Source organism: Canis aureus, chromosome 27 (genome assembly GCF_053574225.1).
Source record: "Canis aureus isolate CA01 chromosome 27, VMU_Caureus_v.1.0, whole genome shotgun sequence".
Lineage (NCBI taxonomy): Eukaryota > Metazoa > Chordata > Mammalia > Carnivora > Canidae > Canis > Canis aureus.
Genome location: NC_135637.1, coordinates 43,724,331 through 43,742,874, shown reverse-complemented (window position 1 = coordinate 43,742,874; position 18,544 = coordinate 43,724,331). Strand labels below are relative to the sequence as shown.

General features: G+C 39.4%; 1 pseudogene; it reads right to left on the bottom strand.

Moving 5' to 3' along the window:
* Nucleotides 1-16,527: 16,527 nt before the first annotated feature.
* Nucleotides 16,528-17,163, bottom strand: LOC144299453 (uncharacterized protein C9orf153-like; annotated as a pseudogene).
* Between the last annotated feature and the right edge of the window lie 1,381 nt (nt 17,164-18,544).

The window sequence follows — 18,544 nt, the reverse complement described above, 5'->3', positions numbered from 1 at the left end:
CAGGCTTCCTGGGGGTGGCTACGCACGTTGCACTGCCCCCCTGATAAATGAAAGGCACTGCCCCAAACCTTCATTCCCAAGGGTTACAATCACAATATTTCTTTCTGCTCACGGATTCACCGATTTCTTCCAAGTTGTCAAAAGTCTTATCTCATACTGTAGACTTTGCAAGTAAATTGAAATAGGGACACATGGATGTGTTGATCTTGTGAGATCCCAGACATGAAGTCAACCCAAACAGGCTGCACGTGTTCAAGCGTGGAGGCATATCTTTTCTTTGGCTTTGAATTGTGTATGTGTTACTAACTGTCATTTGTCTTGCAAAATTGAGAGTGGCTCTTGGCCCAAAGCAACAATACTTTCTCTTGTCACTTGGTGTAGTCTGTGGAGTGTTACTGAGAAATAATTGCTAGTAGGGAAAACAAAATGTACCTCCTTTGTGGTCCTGCTCCAGAGCCTTAAGGATTATCATAATTTCATCCTATAGTTTAAGGTGGAGCTGATAAGTTTTTTCTGTAGCAGGTGAATTATTAAATATCTTCAGATTTGTGGGTATGAGGTATCAGTTACAACTATTCAAATCTGGTATTGTAGGATTGAAGAAGCTATAGCAAATGTAGAATTATGATGGAGCGTGGCTGTGGTTGTGCTCCAATAAAGTTTTATTTATAAACATAGGCAATGAGACAGGGCTGTATAAGCTGTATGTTGTCTATGTCAGTGCAAAGCATTACTTCTTTAGAAGGTAGGTCTTGGTAAATTTTTAACCCTTTGGAAAAGAACCTTATTAACTCACGACCTGTGTTCCACAATTTGTCATGAATTTTATCAAATTTTCAACCAATTGCCTGAAGACTGGAAAAAATACAAAATATTTTTGATAGAAGAAAAAGTAAGTTTAAGGACAAAGCAATACTCTACAAAATATGGTCCTATAGAATGCTAATTATGTAGGAAATTGACAAATATAATAAAAGGGTCAATTATGATTGTAAATTTGTGATTTTTAAAAAGTTAATTAGCTTCCTTTGCTCTGAATTTATCAGCACTATATATATATATATATATATATATATATATATATATATATATATTTTATGATCTAAATGTTTCCGAAATAGTACCTTAAATTTGCAGTGCATCTGCAACACTTAAAAATATGGATCATTAGCAAAAAAACATAGTCCACATGGGCAATCATGCTGAGGACATCTTAGGTAGCCAGAGGGGTATAAAGTGTTCTTGGGTTTAAAATCCAGAAGAGCCCAAAGTAAAATGTAGATAACGAACCATTCTTTTGCCTCAGAGTGAGATCGTGCTTTCAATAGCAATGACATTTTGAGCAAAGAATGAAGATAAAAAGTCATAGAAATATTTGTTCCATGGTTGTTGAATGGGAATTGATTTGCAAAAATAGTTTGTATTTAGTCAGAAAAATTTAGTGTCAGATACTCATGAAAGTGGACACAAATGGAAAGAAAGCATATCTTAAATGAGGCATTAAATAAGAAATTACATGCAGTTGGTCCCCTCTTTTTTTTTAATTTTTATTTATTTATGATAATCAGAGAGAGAGAGAGAGAGAGAGGCAGAGACATAGGCAGATGGAGAAGCAGGCTCTATACACCGGGAGCCTGATGTGGGATTCGATCCCGCATCTCCAGGATCGCGCCCTGGGCCAAAGGCAGGCGCTAAACCGCTGCGCCACCCAGGTATCCCAGTTGGTCCCCTCTTTATCCACAGGGGCTACATTCCAAGATCCATAGTGGATGCCTGAAACCACAGATAGTACTGAACCCTATATATACTGTTATATAAATATCAGGCACTCAATTCTCTCCTGACTCCTGATAAATGAAAGGGACTACCCCAAACCTGCATTTGGGGCAGTACGAAGGAGAAAATCCTAATAGGCATCCATAGTTTGGAATAACCATCTCTAAAAAGCTGTAAATAAACCATGGAATTCTGAAAAGTTACCTTGGGAAAATTAAAGTTGCACAATGCTAACTTCAAGTATTTATTTATCTATCTGTACATTTTTAAATTTTTAAATTAAAATGTTTGTGATACTGATAGTTTATTGTAACCCTTCTCCCACAGTTTTTCATGCCTCACGTGTGTATGTGTGGCTCTTGTTCGGACTCAGGATCAGACCACTTTCTTCGAAGTCCTTTTCTGGTTTTCAGGGGCCTCTCACATTATCTCTAATTGTCGCTCATGCTTGATAAAGATGAATTCTTCAGCCCTGTATCACACACTCTGGAATTACCTCTCACTATTTCGTGTCTCCTACTGCCTTGTGTAATTCTGTGTTTTGTATCCAGGTCTACAGAAGAAAATAACCTAATTTCTACCAACTTATATAAACCAACGTTAAATTCTCCATGGATATATTTTCATTTAAATGGTTATGTTAGGGCAGCCCCGGTGGTGCAGTGGTTTAGCGCCACCTGCAGCCCGGGGTGTGATCCTAGAGACCTGGGATTGAGTCCCATGTCAGGCTTCCTGCATGGAGCCTGCTTCTCTCTGCCTGTGACTCTGCCTCTCTCTCTCTATCTCTCTGAATAAATAAATAAAATCTTTAAAAATAAATCAATCAATAAATAAACAAATAAGTAATAAACAAACGGTTATGTTAGAGTAAGCTGAGGTCCTAGTGCCATTTAGATTTAGTGTAGTACTAGCCTTGTGCCCTATTTTGCAGATTCCTTGTGGATCCATGCGCTGCTCCATCCACCTGTCCATGGTCTCTATGCCTCTGTTTCTGCTGTTCCTCATGTTTCAAATATCTGTTTCTAAACTTCAATAGATACCTTAATGATGTAGAAATCCTGATGGTTTTTTGAAACAAGTAGTCGCATATTCGATCATAAAATTATGATTGTTATAACTACAGAGACATTATTTCACCCACATCTATTCATTTCAAATGGGGAAAAGGTTCAGGTCTTCAGAGCAGAAGCCTACAGGCCATTCCAAAACCTGCTGTTATAATTCCAGCAGGACACTGTTAGCAATGGGCTCTATAACTTCTGATAGACTTATTCCTATGTATTCTGTGTCTTTTAAAAAAAAATATTTTATTTTATTTTTAGAGAGAGAGACAGAGAGAGAGCAGGAAGGGGGCAGGCAGAGGGAGAAACTCCAGCAGACTCCACGCTCAGCGCAGGGCCCATCCAGGAAGTCGATCTCATGACCCTGAGATCATGACCTGAGCCAAAATCAAGAGTCAGTTGCTTAACTGACTGTGACCCCCTAAGGGCCCTCTATGTATTCTGTGCTTTAAAAATCATTTTACATTTTATTTTCTAACTTTATGATCAAATATAGAGAAATACACCATGTCCTTTATGTTAACCTAACATCTGGCAATATTGCTAAACTGGCTTTTACTAAGAGATCATTTACAAATTCATTGACGTACTTTACATCTGCTGTGATGCTGACCTGCAAATAACGCTGGCTTTCACTTTCCTTTCAACCTTCATAACTTGTATTTCTGTCTCTTGCCGTGTTGCTCTAGCGTTAGCACTTCCATGACACAGTTGAAGAGATGGGAAAGATTGGACCTACTTATAACTTAAAAGGAAAATATTCATTATTTCACCATTCAGAATGATTTTAGCAGTACTTTTTATGGTAAATATATTTTTCAGATTAAGGAAGCTCTCTTCAATGGCTAATTTGTTGAGAGTTCTTATCACCAAAGCATGGTGAATTTTGTCAAATTACCTATTGAGATGATTCTAGATTTTCTCTCTTTTGTTTAACTAATGTGGTAAATTACATTAAATATTATTCAAAGGTAATCTAACTTTTCACTTCCAGAATGGACACCAGAGTCGTGATGTATTCCCCTTTGCGGATGCCATCTTAATTTGCTGGTGCTTAATTGCGATGTTTGTTTGCATCTCTGTTGATGAAAGGCACTGATTTGGGATTCTACTTTTCTGTAATGTCCATTTCCGACTGTAATGTCCAGGCAATGTTGGTCTGTTACACAAGTGGGTGTGCTCTTCCTTTTCCTCTATTCTCTCTGTGCTATGTATTGCTTCTTCCTTAGATGATTGGTTATACTCATCAGTAAAATCATCTTGTCCTGGAATTTGTTCTGCAGCAATTCTGTTTTGTTTTATTTTGCTTTGTTTTATTTTTTAAAAGTAGTTTACAAATCTAAACTTTAAACCCTTCCACTATTATATAAGCTACAAGTGTTGATTTGATTGCTAAGAAACAATACTTTAGTGGCATACTTTTAATGTCAATTAAAATCCATATTAATTAAGTTTGCAGATAGTTGCCGTAGGCACAGAAAAATATAATCCTTATGTCCTTGTCTTCATATGACTGTATTTGTACCAATCTTAGTCTTCCAAAGACAATGCAAAAGTATCAAGAATTAATTTGAGTGATGTCTCTATGTGCTCCAAACTCCTCTTAAATTTCCATTAGCGACTATGAGAAATTGTATCTATAAACACTATCAGAAATCCCAATATGGTTTCCCTCTCCCTTATGGCGACACTTGGATTTGAATTTTGTTTGTAGTCATCATGGCCCCAAGCACGACAAGATTAGCCTCTAGAATCCACTGACTCTTCATATCAGCTTTATTTTGTTTTGTCTTTTGTATCACATATATTTTTGCATTTTTGTAGTTTCAACCAATTAGGGTGTTGATATTTAAAATATGTCTATTATAAATTGCATACAGTTATTTCATGTTTTTTTAATCCAATTTCACAGTTTTTTCCTTCAATACACAGTAAACATTTAGGGAAGAGTGGCTTAAGGTAGCCTCTCAACCTGCAAGTGTATAAAGTTTCATAAAGGGATAACTTCAGTAACATTACCAAAAGTAGCATGACATAAAGTTCAAACACAAAACAAAGAGTAGAAGTTAAAGGATATTTTGCATATTTACACGGCTATGCTTCTATAACAAAGGAGACAAAATTGCAACAAAAGTTTGGAAGAACAAACAAATGGTTTTTATTCCTCTTGCCTGGAGCAATCATTTAAAAGCCAAGCTTTGAAGTAGATGCTTTATAAAGCATTTATATTTAAAAAATAAAAAAGAAAAATATGTAGTGTACAATTTCTTTCTAATTGCAGTATATTTCTCTTATAAAAATGTCAAAGTACAGAAGATAAACTTAAAAGTCAAATGAGCTGCCCATAAATTTGGGTCGAAGGCAGTGATTTTCCTACCTAGTTTTAATACACAATAAACAAGTTGGCAATAAAATCTTCAAAGGTGATTTCTAAAGGAATGCTTTGCTTTGAATTGTGATAATGATAAAACTGGCCTTTCTTTGCCTCCAGTAAACCCAGAGGCAAAAGCCCCTAACGCACAGCAATTTCTGAATATCCCTGTAAGGCAAAGACAGCATGACATCTATGCTCAGCTGTCACACGGGAGTCCACAGGGAGGCAGGGGGGGACTATGGCTGGGGGGGGAGGGGCTTGGTCACTGCTTGGCCAGGCCTCTTGGCTGTGAGTGTTTAGGTGGTTCTGGATAATCATTTCTGTGGTCTCTTCGAGACAATAAACCTAACACATGTCTTCTTTAGGAAATGTTCAAGGGTTGTACTCAAGTATGCAAAAACATACATATATATATGCATATAGGTAACTTCAAAGTTTTCTTTAGTATTTACTAGAACCTGGTATTTTATGGCTCTTCTGCTTGATGAGACTGCCTGGGGGTGCTGCCAGGTGGAGAGAGTTCAGGGTAAGTATAAATGCACTTTTGGAAGGGTTTTCTCTTCTTTCCTGCATGGTTGCCTGGGTGGCCCCATCTTGTCAGCATGCTCACTGTGCTGCCACCATCTGTCTGTATCTGCTTAGGTGTGAAGAGCCTGCGGCCATGGCTTCTCACCATGGTGGCCCTGTATGCTGATGCCCTCCCGGTACAGCTCTCTGGTGTGTTTCTTTTTTTTTTTTTTTTTTTTTGAAATTTTGACCATTGTCTTTATTTTTTTTTTAATTTATTTTTTATTGGTGTTCAATTTACTAACATACAGAATAACCCCCAGTGCCCGTCACCCATTCACTCCCACCCCCCGCCCTCCTCCCCTTCTACCACCCCTAGTTCGTTTCCCAGAGTTAGCAGTCTTTACATTCTGTCTCCCTTTCTGATATTTCCCACACATTTCTTCTCCCTTCCCTTATATTCCCTTTCACTATTATTCATATTCCCCAAATGAATGAGAACATATAATGTTTGTCCTTCTCTGACTGACTTACTTCACTCAGCATAATACCCTCCAGTTCCATCCATGTTGAAGCAAATGGCGGGTATTTGTCATTTCTAATAGCTGAGTAATTGGGACTTCATCAAGATAAGAAGCTTTTGCACAGCAAAGGATACAGTCAACAAAACTCAAAGACAACCTACAGAATGGGACAAGATATTTGCAAATGACATATCAGATAAAGGGCTAGTTTCCAAGATCTATAAAGAACTTATTAAACTCAACACCAAAGAAACAAACAATCCAATCATGAAATGGGCAAAAGACATGAACAGAAATCTCACAGAGGAAGACATAGACATGGCCAACATGCACATGAGAAAATGCTCTGCATCACTTGCCATCAGGGAAATACAAATCAAAACCACAATGAGATCCCACCTCACACCAGTGAGAATGGGGCAAATTAACAAGGCAGGAAACAACAAATGTTGGAGAGGATGCAGAGAAAAGGGAACCCTCTTACACTGTTGGTGGGAATGTGAACTGGTGCAGCCACTCTGGAAAACTGTGTGGAGGTTCCTCAAACAGTTAAAAATATACCTGCCCTACGACCCAGCAATTGCACTGTTGGGGATTTACCCCAAAGATACAAATGCAATGAAACGCCGGGACACCTGCACCCCGATGTTTATAGTAGCAATGGCCACGATAGCCAAACTGTGGAAGGAGCCTCGGTGTCCAACGAAAGAGGAATGGATAAAGAAGATGTGGTTTATGTATACAATGGAATATTACTCTGGTGTGTTTCTTCTGCTGTCTGCTGTCTGTAGGCATCGGGGCAGAGGACAGTCCAGCTCTTGCCCCTGCTCTTCTGGAAGCAGGAGGGACCATGTTGGCGGGTGGATGACTCTCAACTCAGGTACGGTTCACTTGGGTTCATCCCCTGGTGAGTGGCCAGGATGCCACTGGGCAAGCAGGCCAACCTCCAGCCTCTGGTCAGCCTCTGGTCCTGTCTGGAGGCCATGCTGTTCCCTCCTGGGCGTCCTCTGAGGGCGTGTGGCCTCCAGGCCTCCCTCCCAGACGCATACCTCAAGACCCTATCTGTGACGTGGCTCCGCTCTCATATTGTTATGGTCTTGCTGCCTTTGGGCTGACCTGATTGTTACTGAATTTCAGATGTTTGTGCTCAAGAGCAGGAAGGTCAGATAGGTCAGATCAGATATTCTTCTCTCCCACATCGTTAAAACAGAACCTTAGCCTTCCATGCTCAGACCTCGAGATGAATTTTTCTTCTCAAAACTGTAGCCAGGCTCCTCAAAATTCTGTTTTGGACTGTGAGCACTTTTCTTTGCCACTTTTCCCTGAGGGCACTGAAGGTGGCTGGTGGATTTGGTTTGGTGCCCAAGGAAAATGAAACCCATTGGAGAGACGATGTAAAAAAATGAGCCAGATGATACATATGACTCTCTTCACAAAACCTGCAATTACCCCCTTTGCCCGGGTTTTCTTAGCTAAGATACTTTCACCTAGTGAACATTATTTAGCCTGAAACAGCACGTCAAGTTGGTAGAAGCATAGAGTCTTGCAAGTGTTTTTTAAGAATACAAGGGTTGGGGACATCTGGGGGGCTCTTAATTTTGGGGCAGCCAACTCTTAATTTTGGCTCAAGTCATGATCTCAGGGCATGAGATTGAGACTCAGGGTGGACTCTGCTTTTCCTCCCTTTCAACCCTTCCCCCACTCGCACACAAAATCTCTTTCTCCCTCTTTCTTTCTCTCTCTCTCAAACAAATAAATCTTTAAAAAAAAAAAAAAAAGAATACAAGGGCCAAGAAATTCTGAGGTTACTTAGCTCCCTCCATGGAAAATAATGTCCCGTATCTGTAGCCCTGAAAGTGAGAGAAGGAAGATGAAAATTGGATGGATTAATGTATATTCAACTTCGTGAAATAGCCTTGCCATGCATTTATTGCTTCAGGAAAACACAGTAATGATTTGGGCCTAAAATGTTGACTCTCAATAAACAGTGTGAAGGACAGCTCACAGTGTATCTTTATAACCCAGATTTTTAGCAATAAGTTTGTACATAAGCCTACAAATACTAAGCATTTCTGAAGCCCACACCCAAGGCAGCAGCAAAGATGGAAAACACTGCAGTCAAGGGAGGGTCTCCTATTCTCCAATGAAGGAAAAAATGTTGGTGTCAAACATCACAGCAGAAGTTATAAATTTATTTATAGACCATCAAACATAGCAAGTCTGTGATGTTATTCAATCATTACAAAGATTCTAATATAGGACAAAGTCCCACTCGGTTTTGTGATTGCATTTTTGTTTTATTATGTTTCATTGTGTTGCTTCACTGTCAGCGCTAGGAGGTGGTTATCCTCTAAAGAGATAATCTTTTGCCAAGGATTGGGAATTAGAAACAATTGGAAGTACAGTGTAATACAATCAGCAAATTCATCATTGGGGGCTGGGGTGGATATTGGTTTTCTGCAAAGAAGTCCACATCTCTTGTCACAGCCAATCTGCTAGAAGGTGCAATAACGTCACCCACACATTTCTGAAGACATCGCTGTACACATGGTCATTATCACCAGGAGACATGATGGATTTAACCTGTTATCCTATTACAACTAACAAGTTAAATGAGGTATATTGACTACTAATCTGAGTTAATTTTGTCATATTTGAAACAGGAGAAATAAAACAGCATGAATATAATCTTGTTATGAACAGGAACAACACACTTTTATAAATTACTATAATTTACATGTTTTACAAATGATAATTTTCCATTCCTCAAGTCATGAAAAATAAGATGGTTTCCATTGGCTTTCTCCATACTTTAAATAAAAACAAGCAGAACAATGGAAAGAGAACAGGTCTCAGACATGTGTTTGCTAATATATCCAGTCTGTCTTACTACAGGTCGATAGTGTAGGTTCATTTACCCAAATCAAGGCCAATGTTTGCTCCACTTTTTATTTTTTCTTTGTATTTCTTTAGTATTAAAATGACACATGATAAAATTTGAAAAAAAATATAAATCTTTAAATTCAAATTTAAAGTATTAGAATTACATACAATTGATATCCAGTTCATTAGTCACACTAGTCACATTCCACAGGTTCAGGGCTGTGTGCGGGACTTTGACTACTGTCATGGAGGGTGCCGATCTAGAATATTCCATCACTGCTACAAGTGCCATTGGACAGAGCTACCTTAAACAACACAAAACCTTGTTTATGGCTACATAATATCCCACCACTATGGGGTTCAGTGATCACCGAGTATTCCTACCTTGTTGTAGGTTTGCAGAGCTTATGGGATGACTTGTTTTGTCCTTTGGCCTGAGGTTGCACTTGTTATTTTATTACTAGTAACAATGCTATAATGAATCACACAGAACTATTTTTACATTTTTATTTTAGGAACGTTCATATATTCACGGTCTTTTTCCCCTGTGGCCATAAGTAAAGAATTATTGGCTACAGTACAGACCTTCAGGAAACTACGACTCTAAGTATGGGAAAGATTGTTTTGAATTATTTTGGATTTTGAATCGTTCTAGTAGATTTCTAAACAATTGTACCCTGGGGTTTTTCAAAGATTATGTAACTCTTTGGAGCCTGTGGTAACTGTGAACTCACAGTTTATGAAGCTCTAGGGAAATGAGTTTTAGGCTGTGGCTTCATGTACCCTGGAACTTAGATATAGAAAAAAAATCATTTTTCTGCATAATTTTTCATGATTATTCTTTAAAAATCTTTGGACAGGAAAAGCATTTAATACTCAGTAAGATCGACTGTTCAGTGCTCTCCTCCATTATGTGGTTTATTCAGAGACTAACATCTTACTTTCTTTATACATCTCATATGCAAGGAAATCCGGGTGTCAGAGCTGTAAAGTGCTCTTCTGAGCAGACCAGAGGCAAGTGAACGATATGCAAGAGGGAACATGCTAGATGGATCAGCCCCATCATTGCAAAGATACTGTAAAGCGTTTTCTTTGTAGTTAATTTTGATTTTTCAAAAGAATTCCCAAAGCTCCCATTTTCTCTTAACTTGACATTTTTAAAGCACTTCCATCTTCCCTCTGATTTGAAATCACCACCTTTCAACTGACAGAAAAGTTGTCTGCGTGATAAATTTTACAGTCAGACGGGACTTCACTCACTTGCATATGTTGGGAAACTGGGGACAGAGCTGGTATCAGCTCCAAATGTCACCCTCGGGCTCTGCTGCACGGCACCGTGCCACCAACACACCCAGTGGTGATACACACCTGGTTCCAAACCCAAGCTGCAGGACATACTAATTGGATGAGTTTGGGGAAATTGCTGTATGTGATTTGCAGCTCTTCTTGAGAAGATGAACAGTGAACGCTCAGGATGACACAGGGCTTGTGCGTGTCACAGGCCACAGTCTCCCCATGTCTGTGCCAGAACAACAGCAGGAGGCAAAGCTGCCGCAGAAATGTCAGAATCTGAGCATCGTCCACCAGAAGACACCTCATGGGGAGATGGTGGTGAGACCCATCACCATTTCCATCTGGGTCATATCACGTTAGGGGGTCAGGAAAAAAGTCAAGTGATCACTGTGGCTCATCTACTAGTCCCAACTGGTCCTGTGGAGATGGTTCTTAGGACCTACAAGAAATCACTGTTCAACCAATAAATACTATGTGAAATATGTATGAATTTCCCTAATGGTTGCCTGACCACAACTTTTAAATGTCAATGTGGACTGTAGGATTTAGAAAGAAAAAAAAAAGAAAAAAACAATGATCTTATATGCTGCTGCTCTTCTTTAAAGTTCCTTAGAGAGGGACGCCTGGGTGGCTCAGGGGTTGAGCATCTGCCTTCGGCTCAGGTCCTGATCCCAGAGTCTGGGATTGAGATGGGGGTCCCTGCAAGGAGCGTCCTTCTCCCTCTGCTTGTGTCTCTGCTTCTCTCTCCATGTCTCTCATGAATAAATAAATAAGATCTTTAAAAATATAAAATAAAATAAAATAAAATAAAATAAAATAAAATGAAATGAAATGAAATGAAATGAAATGAAATGAAATGAAATGAAATGAAATGAAATAAAATAAAATAAAATAAAATAAAATAAAATATTCCTTAGAGAATTAAACCTCCCAAAACTCAAGGATGCTGAAAAAAAAAAACAAGGTGAAGCAGCACCATGTGGAAAAAGCTTCCATAAAAATATGAACTTAAGCACAAGAGACAGAGAGCTACTCAAACCTGAGAAGGATGGTCGGCTTTTTCTATGTATATACCTCCTTCCTTACCCTCACCACTCTGCCCCAGTCATATCCTCGCATGGGATCGAGACAGGTAGAGCCTGAGCCACCAGACCTCCCTGTAGCAACAAGAGCTGGTTTTATTTGTTTGTTTGTTTGTTTGTTTGTTTGTTTTTAAGATTCTATTTATCTATTTGAGAGAGAGAGAGAGAGAGAGAGAAGAGAGCATGAGCAGGGGGAGGAGCAGAAGGAGAAACAGACTCCCTACTGAGCGGGGAGCCCAATCAATGCTGGACTCCATCCCAGGACCCTGGGATCATGACCTGAGCTGAAGGCAAATGCTTCACCAACAGAGCCCCCAAGGCGCCCCAAGGACTTGTTAGTAATAAATGTTTCAAGTGCTCCACATGCTCTACTGGGCACTTAAATATATTATCACTTCCCATGGTGACTGGGAAGCAGGACTATTGTCATCAGCTTCTACACCTGACCTAAGGGTTAGTCCTGTTAGAGGACAGGCCTGAGGACGTAACCAACCAGCAGCTAGTGTGGGCTTCATGCAGGAAACGGGCAATCCCACACCCACAGGTGCAAGGAGAGCTTTGATGGCTAAAGCTTTTGAAGACTTCAACATCCAGGAGTGTGGGGCACTCCAGTCGCCCACGTTTTTAAAACCCAAATATAAAATAAGAGCCCATCACAGGGAAACATGTTCATCTCAAGAGACCATACATTGCACACATAGGCTTTTTGAAACCAACCCTAAATGTATTCAGCAGTAGAAACCCTCCCAGGGGTCGATTAGGAGACGAACATTCCAATCATTTTCAAAAGTCATTAAAGGGACAAACCAAGAGCAAGTTTAATAGGGGAGAAATATGCCAAGGTTTAGATTTCACTCATTTTTTTTAAACCTCTGTAAAGTATTTATTAGCACACTTAAACTGTTAACAAGGAATATTTGTTATTTGGAATATTTTACTTAGACTCTTTGTTATTCTTACTTAATAATATTTAAAATCCCTATTTTAAAATAAAAACAAAACAAGAATTTAGAAGTACTCATTTTCACTGAGTACTCATTTCACTGTGTTATGCTATATGTTGGCCAATTGAACTCCAATAAAAAATTTTTTTTAAATAAAAAAATAAAAATGTAAAAAAATAAAGTACTCATTTCCAGAGAGTCTGAACAAATATAGAATACATACATCTAGTGACTCAAAATTGTTCATATATAATAATTAATTTGCCAATTAAGTTGCTGTGACATTTTAAAAGAAATAGCTTTCGATATTTTATGCTATTTCCTGAAAGACATCAGGGATCTTCAGAAATTGTTTCTCAAATTGTAATCTTCTGGCGCAAGCATCAAAATCATCTGAGATACTTTAAAAAATGTGTATCTATAGACCAGCCTTAGATCTACCCAGAGCGTGTTTAGATTCGTAAATCTTTAAAGAGCTCTGAAGATGACTCTGATACTGAGAATGTTTGATAATAATATCTTTACACTAAAATTTGCCAAAATTCTAGAGATGGCACTCTGTAAGACATCCCATATCTGACTTTTAATCATGAAAATGATGTTTGAAAGAGATATGGAAGGTACAAGAATTTAAATCAAATGGGGGCTCAGAGAATGTGAAACAAAAAATAAACAGAAATCCTTGATTCAGCCATTTGTAGCAGGAACCGACAACATACAAGGGAGTGTACTAGGCCCTCTGTGGCTTTCAATCTAGAAATAAGGCTACTGTGAAATATTTTATTTTTTTTACTTTTATTTTTTTATACATTTATTTTTATCGTGACATATTTTAAAGAAGAAATACAATTACTCCACTCTCGCTCCAAAGCCCATGCTTCAGATAGGAAAGATTCTCAATGTTTCCAAATGCCCTCAATGCTCAATCTCATGATATTTCTGTCTGTTACATGGGCATTTGGTTTATAATTACAAACTAAGCTACACGTTTATGATTTGCAAAATACAATTGCTGTGAGCTATCATTAAAATTATTATTTTAAAATTAGCAACAACAGCAAAGCCTCAAACAAAGTTGGCACAACTCTCCAATAGACAAGTAATTGATAGACCTCAACGATTTCCCTCCTTTATGATCTGCTGCAGTGCTCATCAGCTAAGTTTAAAATGCATGAGAAACGATGTTATTGTATCGGCATGTATGAAGGTGAAGAAGTAGACCTGAGTAGCAATTTCCAAGGACTGTTAAGATTCTAGGAAACACTTTCATGAGGAGTGTTAGTCATTTTGCCAGGATTTTCCAGAGACCCTGATTCTGAAAGAGTTGGGTGTATCAGTCAAGCTTTTCCTAAACATTAATGAAAATCAAATATACAGAAAACACATTCCTCTCCTAAACCAAGATCTTGCTGGTCATGTGACATAAATAACGCATTGTAATCATGCTGGTCTAAGCCCCACATGTGAGTATTATTTATCTGGAAAGTCAGAAACTCAGGTAAGAGATAACACCAGCCAACTTTAACAGGTGCCCAAGACTTGCAACAAATTTTCACATGATGATAGAATTAATTTTAAAGCACTGTGAGGTTTCCAGCAGAGAAAAGAGGGGCTTGGGGTGACCCGGGGTCTCCTCACTGTGAGATCGAGGCTTATCTTTACATCCAGAGTGTTAAGGATTTGGAATCAGACAATTACATTATTGTTCCACCTCCTTCGGTTACAATAATTTTTATTTTTTAGGCACCATCTTAGTTTATCATTACTCTTTTCGTCTTCAAAGGGAATTAGCTTTGTTAATATTTGTGTCGTGCTGTAAACACATAGCAAACTTTTTTTTAAAATTTTTATTTATTTATGATAGTCACAGAGAGAGAGAGAGAGAGAGAGAGAGAGAGAGGCGGAGACATAGGCAGAGGGAGAAGCAGGCTCCATGCACCAGAAGCCCAATATGGGATTCGATCCCGGGTCTCCAGGATCGCGCCCTGGGCCAAAGGCAGGCGCTAAACCGCTGTGCCACCCAGGGATCCCTTTTTTTTTTTTTAAGATTTTTTTTAATTCATAAGAGACAGAGAGAGAGAGAGGCAGAGACACAGGCAGAGGGAGAAGCAGGCTCCATGCACCAGGAGCCCGACGTGGGATTCGATCCCGGGTCTCCAGGATCGCGCCCTGGGCCAAAGGCAGGCGCTAAACCGCTGCGCCACCCAGGGATCCCCATAGCAAACTTTAATGCAGATTTTATTAAGTGTATCCTTCTGATAGTACGATTATGATATCACCTTTTTATCTTTAACTTTGGAATTTACATCTGCCTCTGTCAAATTTCCATTGTTAATTCTTTCTTTTTTTTTTTTCTCTCTTTCTTTCTTTCTTTCTTTCTTTCTTTCTTTCTTTCTTTCTTTCTCTCTTTCTTTCTTCACCTGGGACTATTTTTTTTTCATTTATTCATTCATGCCACAAATAACCACGGATACTTATTATACATCAAGGAGTATTCCAGTTGGAGATATGAAGGACAGTGAACCACAAAGGACACAATTTCATGGCACCCCCTCTGCACATCTTCTTGGATGCAATGAACAAACCTTATGTCTTTTCAGTACTGGTGTCCAGGCAGCTCTTACTCATAATCAAACACAATCCATTCTTTCTTACACTCCCTCTGAGCTCTTGCTAATGTACATGCTTTGCTAGTGGTGTTTCCAGGAGGGGACTGTGGGTGGTCAACTATTTGACTCTTTCCTGTTTTACATGTTTTAAAACATATTTATTTTAACTCTGCTCTTTAAAGAGAGTCTGGCTGGCTAGTGAATTCCAGGTCTCCAGATTTTTCCTTCAGCATTTTGAGTGTATGACCTCTATATTTAATAGAAGCCCCACTGTTGCTTTGTCATTTCTTTGGATGTGATCCATCTTCACCTTTTTGAGGCCATCTTTTCCTTTCCTGCACACTGTTGTGCATGATGTTACAATGTCTCTAGTCAGATTTATCATTATTTTCTTGCTAATCATTCAGTGAGGTTTCTCAGGTCAAGCTTTCATTCATTTCTGGAAAATTACCAGTCATTTTACTTGCAGGCATCATCATTTTTTTTTCCATTCCCCCTCTTTTTTCTTCCACTGGATATAGTTCTGAACTTCTTAGTCTACCCACAGAACTCTTACTTCTTCCATAATTCCCTCCTTAGTCTTACCAGGTGATGATACAGAAACCTCTCCCTCCATGCTATCCTTCATAAATCCTCTCTCTGAAGATACACCCAGTATATCACTGAGACAGTTTATTGAGGGTTACTAGGATTAGTATTTTTCTTTCAATAGTTATATTTTTCACTTCCAAGTTTTCCAATTTTTTCTTTGTTTAAATATTTCCCTTCTTGTGTCATAAATGCTACTTCCTTCCTCATGTCTTTGAGCAGTTAACATATTACTTTTAAGTTCTTGAATTGGTCTCTAATCCTTAGGGGTTAATTCTTCCATTTGTTGAATTTACCAGCTATTTTTGTGATAACACACTTCTTTATAGGCTTAATTTTTTTTAAAGATTTTATTTATTTATTTATGAGAGACACACGGAGAGAGAGAAAGAAAGGCAGAGACACAAGCAGAGGGAGAAGCAGGCTCCATGCAGGGAGCCTGACGTGGGACTCGATCCTGGGTCTCCGGGATCACACCCTGGGCTAAAGGTAGCACTTAACCGCTGAGCCATCGGGGCCACCCAAAATTTTTTTAAAGAGTTATACTTGCTTGGTAGTTCTTCACCTGCAACCTTACTTTACATATGATCTATGTTTGCCTCAGCCTTGGTCCAGATGGGTTTCACATGTCCAAGCTTGGTCTTAGACTAGCAGACCAATTTGAATCTTTTTCTTCATATTAATGCTTTAATTTTGAACCTTAAATAAATATTATGTAGACTCAGTTGCTATGCCCCATGGTTTCTCTGCTTCTTTACTTTACAAGCATAAATTCAGTGCTCTCAAAAACAAAATCTACATTTAAGATTTTAAGAAACTACATATTTTATTTAAGAAGAAGTTGCATTTTTTTGAATAACTGACTTGAGAATAAATGACTAAAGATCTATGAACTAGAGGGGGAGGGAACAACATCAGGCATTTCCCAGGTCCCCACAAATCTCTCCTCACTGTAGTATTTTATATTTATGAATGATACTGAAGACTGTATTTCTTCTTGTACCATCTCCATTCCAGATCCCTTAGATCCATGGATTATTTTTCAGGATGGGCTAAGATCCTGGAAATGCCCATCCCACAAAATACATTGGTGCTCTGAGTCTTCTCCTGTTTGAGGACACATGATAAAGAGTTGGAGGGATCGATGAGAATCTCCTAAGGAAAAGCATGCGCAGGAGGAGGAATCCCACACTGAAAGAGCTTCTGCTGGGGCCTGGAGAGTCTCTCCATGGGAGAGAGTGAGCTGGTCAACAAGGAGCCCAGTGGTCATTCTTTCGTAGATTCTGGTTTCTCCTCCTCTTTTCTAACCACCTCACACATGAAAACAGGCTGGGGGCCTTCTCCCTTCACATCATTTCCACTGGTGAAACACATGCATTCAGGTTTTCACTAAGCATTCCCTGTGCTTCACTAGGTATGAGATACTGTGAGTTTTTATATTTGACTTCTTTGTCTCCTTAATAAAATTCTCAACAAATGCATCAAGTTCTGGCAGAGAACATCTGGGAGTCTCTGCTGCCATACCCTCTCCAGTTGGGTCGGTATCCCTATTGAGGAGCACTGGGTTGGGATGTTTTTCTATAGTTCCTGGTGTGAGCTCCAGGGCAGATCTCTGCTGGAATCTTCTTTGCTCGTGAAAACAGCAGCCCTTGACCTACAGAGGATAGAATCCCAGAAGTGCGGAGCCTGACTCCCCAGGATGGAAACCAGAGGACAAGGATGCTGTTCTGCTCAGCAGCCTGATGAAACATTTCTGTCCAGAGTCCTGATGAAGAATTTCTTTTCTTTTTTTTTTTTTTTTTCTGATGAAGAATTCCATGTGGGTCAATGGGTCACAATCTTTTGATGCTTTTCCTAAACTGCCCTCGATTGACTGATAACCATCAGCAGACACTTCATCAAAGGACAGCTTCACAGCTCTTGATCCTTTGGCTCAGAGCTAGTCTGCCCTGCAGCTCCCGGGAATCCTTGTTCCATCCTTTCAATTGGCTGGTGCTGCACGCCGAACGCTTTATACATTGGGTCTCCTTCTGCTCTAGCATATTCTAGAGTATGTTCTAGAATATATTTCAGAGTGTGAGAAGGGCTATTCTTTTTTTTTAATTTTTATTTATTTATGATAGTCACACACACACACACACACACACACACACACACACAGAGATTGAGAGAGAGAGAGGCAGAGACATAGGCAGAGGGAGAAGCAGGCTCCATGGAGCCCAATGTGGGATTCAATCCCGGGTCTCCAGGATCGCGCCCTGAGCCAAAGGCAGGCGCTAAACCGCTGCGCCACCCAGGGATCCCGAGAAGGGCTATTCTAACCCCTGGTTTGGATACCAACTTTCAGACCTACATGTTCAGGCTTATCTCTTTTTTTTTTTCATTTGTTTTCATTGAAGTTTGATTTGCCAACATATAGCATAACACCCAGTGCTCATCCCATCAAGTGCCTCCCTCAGTGCCCATCACCCAGTCACCCCTTCCCTTCACCCACCTCCCCTTCCACAACCCTTTGTTCATTTCCCAGTGTTAGGAGTCTCTCATGTTTTGTCTCCTTCTCTGATATTTCCCACTCATTTCTCCTCCTTTCCCCTATAATCCCTTTCACTATATTGCCCGTATGAGTGAAACCATATGATTGTCCTTCTCTGACTGACTTACTTCCCTCAGCATAATACCCTTCAGTTCCAACCATGTTGAAGCAAATGGTGGGTTGTTTCTAATGGCTGAGGAATATTCTGTTGTATGTATAGACCACAACTTCTTTGTCCATTCATCTCTCGAGGGACATTGTGGCTCCTTCCACAGTTTGGCTGTTGTGGACATTGCTGCTGTGAAAATTGGAGTGAAGGTGTTCCAGCATTTCACTTCACCTGTATCTTTGATGTAAATAAGAAGTTGTC